We start from the raw sequence: 6413 nt of genomic DNA, 5'->3' as shown, positions 1-6413 counted from the left end.
AATGTCTGTTGTACAGATTATTTGTGTAAGAACAAAATGAAATGTTGATTGAAAATAATCAAGTATAATTATGACTTCTTTCCTTTTTTAACCAATTACAAAAAAATCCAGTGAATTAAATGCATGTACAATACACAGGAAGATTTCGCTGCAAAAGGTAGGTGCATCATTAAACTGCTGTAGTTTGAACGTGCCCCTTTAAACCACGCCCTAGGTCGCCTTGCAAGATATCTTCTCAAAGCCAGTTTCTCAAAGTCTCCAGAAGTGTTTGCAATGTCTTCCTGCATTTGAAATGCATAAAGAGTCTGGTTTCAATTTACACTGATGATTATGAAAAAATAAGTAAAAATATAAAAATAAAAACAAAAACACTATTTTACCTAAGACTATAAGTCTTTAGTTTTGGACATTGAATCATGAACATCCTCATTTTCATATATTTCCTAGACCAATTTCTTTTGTGGAGCAAACTTGCAAACCAGGAACATTACATATATGAACAGCTCACTGCCCAGCATCTGAAATTTAGCAATGTAAGCAAACATAATTACTAGTAAAATCATAAAAAAATCACGTTTCAACTCCCTCAAAATTGACAATTTCTTAATGACACATAATACATCCTTAAACCCTGCCATTTCTACAGCCTACTGTACTCTGTTTGGCCTCAGCTACAACTACAGTGATTGAGGGCAGATTAGAGTAGTAGACGTTTGAAGGCCAGCCGATGACGTCCATAGGCTGGCATTATGCAAACAAACCTAACAGGCAACTGGTAACAAACGAGACAAAACTTTATTTGTTGTGCAATTTGATCTGTAAACCTTTGCAGACCTTTTTACATTTACAAACAGCTATATTGCAATTCATGAAAAATAATATTTGAGGGGAAAATAATATGGGCACAAATATCAGCAAGATTCTCAAAAAAACTAGAGGAGCTTACAAAGAAAGTCCAGAAATTTCCTTTCTCCAAGAAGGGACCACTGATGGCTTCTGCCTTTTCCAAGAATGTTATTCTGCAAAGAGAAGAAAAACTACATGAACAGTCACAGCTGTAATAAAAACAAATGTATGGGCCCTGAGAGCAACACATAGTTTAGTAAAATAATAGTAATATGATTATTAAACAATCCCGCCCTGAGAGCAGCATATAATACACTAAAAATAACAGTAATATGAATATTGAGTACTCCTGGCCTGAGAGCTGCATATAGTTTAGTAAAATAAAAGTAATATTAATATTGAGTACTCCTGCCCTGAGAGCAGCGCATAGATTATTAAAATAATAGTAATATAAATATTGAGTGTTCCTGCCCTGAGAGCAGGGCATAGATTATTCAAATAACAGTAATGTGAATATTGAGTACTCCTGCCCTGAGAGCAGCGCATAGATTATTAAAATAATAGTAATATAAATATTGAGTGTTCCTGCCCTGAGAGCAGGACATAGTTTAGTAAAATAATAGTAATATGAATATGGAGTACTCCTGCCCTGAGAGTAGCACATAGTTTAGAAAAATAACAGTAATATGAATATGGAGTACTCCTGCCCTGAGAGCAGCATATAATACACTAAAAACAACAGTAATATGAATATTGAGTACTCCTGGCCTGAGAGCTGCATATAGTTTAGTAAAATAAAAGTAATATGAATATTGAGTACTCCTGCCCTGAGAGCAGCGCATAGATTATTAAAATAATAGTACTATAAATATTGAGTGTTCCTGCCCTGAGAGCAGGGCATAGATTATTCAAATAACAGTAATGTGAATATTGAGTACTCCTGCCCTGAGAGCAGTGCATAGATAATTAAAATAATAGTAATATGAATATTGAGTATTCCTGCCCGAAGAGCAGCTAATAGTTTAGTAAACATATCAGTAATATGAATACTAAGTACTCCTGCCCTGAGAGCAGCACATAGTTTATTAAAATAACAGTAATATGAATATTGATTACTCCTACCCTGAGAGCAGCGCATGGATTATTAAAGTAATAGTAATATGAATATTGAGTACTCCTGCCTTGAGAGCAGCTCATAGAACAGTAAAAATAACAGTAATATGAATATTGAGTACTCCTGCCCTGAGAGCAGCTCATAGTTTAGTAAAATAATATTAATAAAAATATTGAGTACTTCTGCCCTGAGGGCAGCACATAGTTTAGTAAAATAACAGTAATATGAATATTCAGTACCCCTGCCCTGAGAGCAGCTCATAGTTTACTAAAATAATATTAATAAGAATATTGAGTACTTCTGCCATGAGGGCAGCACATAGTTTAGTAAAATAACAGTAATATGAATATTGAGTACTCCTGCCCTGAGAGAAGCTCATAGTTTAGTAAAATAATAGTAATATGAATATTGAGTACTTCTGCCCTGAAAGCAGCACATAGTTTAGTAAAATAACAGTAATATGAATATAGAGTAATCCTGCCCTGAGAGCAGCACATAGTTTAGTAAAATAATAGTAATATGCAAACTGAGTAATTCTGCCCTGAGAGCATCACATAGTTTAGTAAAATAACAGTAATATGAATATGGAGTACTTCTGCACTGAGAGCAGCACATAGTTCATTAAAAATAGCATACATTTAAATATTGAATACTCATGCACTGTAAGCAGCACACAGTTCATTAAAAATAACAGTAATATCAATATTGAGTACTCCTGCCCTGAGAGCAATGCTAATGCTAATGCTAACTGACTGATGTAATGTCAAGGAGAGTTCTTTTTTCGCTCATATCCGTTTCACAGACAGCGTGGAAGCATTGGAAAAGCATGTTTTACTCCAGTTACCTCATAACCAGCTTTGGTGTAATCAACTGATGAAGCAGTCAAGTGAAAATGCATGCTATATAATATTTAGTCCATGATTACTTGTTCTGTGAATCTTTGTTTGCTAATCATCTTATTAAATGTTAGAGATGTTAAATTTTTCCATGAAAATACATGGTAAATTAACTTACCTTGCAATAAATGCCTCCCACTAAGCGTCAGTAAGTATCTGTCTGAAGTATTCCTTCCACACATTCAAATTTCCTGACTCCGCCTCTGCTATAATTTCATTGGTTGAATCTGTAAACCAATCATTTTCCTTTCTGCCCTCAGAACATGTTTGAGTAAGTAAAACTCCCATCTGCTGTCAGCACTGATCACTCAGAATTATTCAAAACATTCTCTGTTGTCTGATTTATTTATGGCAGAATTAATTAAAATAAAATCAAAAGACAAGGATTGTTTTTATTTTTTGGCATAGGTTACAGTCTGAGTAACACATTTACAAATGATGCCCCACTGAGCATTTTCTGCTGTGGGACTTATCAAAGACTCCCATTGTGTTTGTCTCACATGTTTCAGATAGGCAGAAAGGAGTGTGTATCTGTGTAGAGTATGTGTGTGTGTGTGTGAGATAGAGAGAGCGAGAGAGAGAGAGAGAGAGAGAGAGAGAGAGAGAGAGAGAGAAAGAGAGATGTAACATCACAGCAAAATGCCCAGTGTTCATTTAACTCCACAAGTGTACATTTTACACTTCTCTGGTGTATATATAGGTCCCACCAGCCTGGTGTTTAAGTAACACTTTCAAAAGTGTTGAATATATACCCCTCGACAGTGTACATTGTTTTACACCAAAAGTGAACAATATACTCTAGATTACACTGTGTATTACTCTCTGCAAGAGTGTATTATACACCGGTTCAAAGGGTTATTTATTTACACTGATGGAGTAAAATACCTACCACATGGGTTTATTATAAAAATGTACAAAGATTTATTGTGCTTTTAGCACTCTGGAATTAAGAAAATTTCTTAATTTCCGAATGTTCAGTATTTTTTTTATTGTATTTATATACATATGACAAAATGTCTGGATGGCATTGAGACCCAACCCATTTCCAGCTTAGTTTTCTGAAATATTAAAATATCAATACATTGAAAAGTACAAAAGCTGAGAGAGGACTTGCAGGGGATGAGCCGTCATCCGCAGCAATGTAGTAGTCATGGAAGTTACTCTTCGAAGTGCCAACTGTCAAGATGTAGGGCTGTGTTGTCTGTGTTGAACCAAGGACTTCTTCAAAACTGCAAGAGGAATGAAAACAGAAAAAAACATTCCCTTTTAAATTTAACTGTACAACCACACATGAACAAACATTCTAGGCATGACATGCAGTTCTACATAACATTAAGAGTAAGCATACCTTGTGAAATCTTACTACGCGATCCAAAGCTTCACGCACACTGATCTTGACAAACTTCTAATTTCTGCTAGAAGGTGGTGGCAGGAGATAGACCAGCAATAACAGGGAAGACATATCAATGTCCCAGTCTAAATTCAAAAAAGAAAACGCAAACCATAACATATCTATACAATTATATACATAAGCTATTTTATACACACATAAAATTATTATCCTTGCTCTTGATTAGCATACATAATAGCATACCTCCTTGACTGGTGTGGCAGTGTTCTGAAATATCTTCTTCCCAGCAGAGGCTTTTCTAAAACACTTTTCACAAGCTTAAAAACAAACAAAAAGAATAATTGTAAAATCATCTTAGAAAACAACATTGACATTTTAGCAGGATTGTGACGAGCCTGCAACCCCACAAGTTTAACAGCAAATGGCTCATATATAGCAAAAGCACATATTACCTCCTTAGCTTCTTGCAAATGGTCATCAGAACGAGCTCTTTTAGGTGGAAAGAAAGGACCATCGCTGTCTGGTGGCTGTGTGCCTGACGATGATTCAACTGAATGAAGTGATGGTGTATCGGTCTCATTTGAAGATGACAGCTTGTGTGTGCAGGAGAGTCTTAAAATCAAATAGAAAATTAGAACAAAAGCATATATACACATATACATATAATTACATCTTTTCATACCTGCTACAGCCACAGCATCAACTATCATCCAAAGAGTGTCAGGCTTTTGGTCAATAATGTCAGCAAAAACATCTTCATCTACTTCTGTACCAGTCTCGATAGCCCGTCAGATGTCAAACTTCTGCTTGACTGGAAAGACAAAATGGAAGTTACAGACCAGAAATAGGTGAACAGGAAAAAAAAAAGTGTATTTTTTAGTAACCTAAGCTACCCACTTGTAAGAGGTGACAAAAAAATTATGAATATAGAATAAAAGTTTTGTTTAAAAGCAGTGTTTCTGCTTTTACATTATATTTGTTCCGTCATATTATATTCATAAAATAAAATATCTGTGAGCATCAAAGTGGGGAAAGACTTAAAGAAAAGATTTGTTATTAACAATGAAATGCATATAAACCATATTACAATTATTAGCCAGATATCACCATTCAGGAGCACTTACCATCCTTGATTACAGAATCGTAAGATGATCCAGAAAGCTTTATGTACTTTCTGTGATGTTGGTACTGCACTTTAAACAGCATACTGTAAACGGGATTGTAAGTCTTACCTGTGGCTTTATCTTGCTCTGATTTGAGAAAAGACCATAACTGTGTGCTTCTAGCGGTGTTTCAAATGTCCAACAACATGATGACTGAAATGTCCCGGATGTAAAATAGCAGACACAGCATTGATCTTCGCGCAACAGTTTCTACACAAATTGAAATGATTCGATTAAAAAGACAGCCTACGGCCATATATGAAATCGTCAGTTTTCACTAACAATTACTAAATGTACAAAATAAGTTACAAAAATGCAGAATGTTTTAAACCAATTTAACATTCAAGCGCGCTGCTTCAGAATCATCTATAATAACTTTTTAACAACTTTTACACACTTACCACATATACTAAAACAAACGAATATTCTACGTTATTTTTCAGGAGGAGAATTTGCAACACGTTAGAAATATTTACGTTAACGTTTTAAAATGGCGGCGACAACAATGATATAACTACTTTCTAAAATCGATTGGCCGTAATTTAATAGATTAAACCAAACATAAATCAGGTTTGTAAATCTTACCTGTGGCTTTATGTTGTATTGAACAGAGAAAAGACCATACTTGTGTGCTTCAAGCGCGGTTCTTGTTTCTTTCAAATGACCAACATTACGACTGAAATGTCCTGTATGTAAAATAAGCACCGAACCAGTGTAGATCTTCGAGCCCAAATTTTTATCAAATTGAATTAATCCGATAAAAAAATAAAGCCATATATGTGTACAATAAATGACACAGTTGTGATGTTTTGGAATTTCCGATTTCACTAAAACTATAACGTTACAAGATAACGTACAGCCTGCCAGTCTATTAATGTGACTCACTAAAGCTAGTTTATGTTCCGTCTCACGGAAACAGAACGTATTAAAACTAACTCTGTATATCAATTAAATGTATGTAGTTGTATTAAGGTTAAAAGTGAAGATTCTAAATCTTACCTTTGTGTTTAGCTTTCAATCGCACGATTCCACCGAAAGAGCCG

The 6413-nt window shown here is 34.8% G+C and overlaps 1 long non-coding RNA gene across 1 annotated transcript; it reads right to left on the bottom strand.

The window, feature by feature from the left end:
- Nucleotides 1-4210: 4210 nt before the first annotated feature.
- LOC132115179 (uncharacterized) lies at nucleotides 4211-4790 on the bottom strand. Its single transcript, XR_009425433.1, has 3 exons — nucleotides 4660-4790; nucleotides 4451-4524; nucleotides 4211-4332 (listed from the first exon to the last, which is right to left on the bottom strand). It is a non-coding gene; the product is annotated as an uncharacterized LOC132115179 (long non-coding RNA).
- Nucleotides 4791-6413: the final 1623 nt, after the last annotated feature.

The sequence above is a fragment of the Carassius carassius genome, chromosome 34 (assembly GCF_963082965.1).
Source record: "Carassius carassius chromosome 34, fCarCar2.1, whole genome shotgun sequence".
Lineage (NCBI taxonomy): Eukaryota > Metazoa > Chordata > Actinopteri > Cypriniformes > Cyprinidae > Carassius > Carassius carassius.
This window is presented reverse-complemented; position numbering and strand designations above follow the sequence as displayed.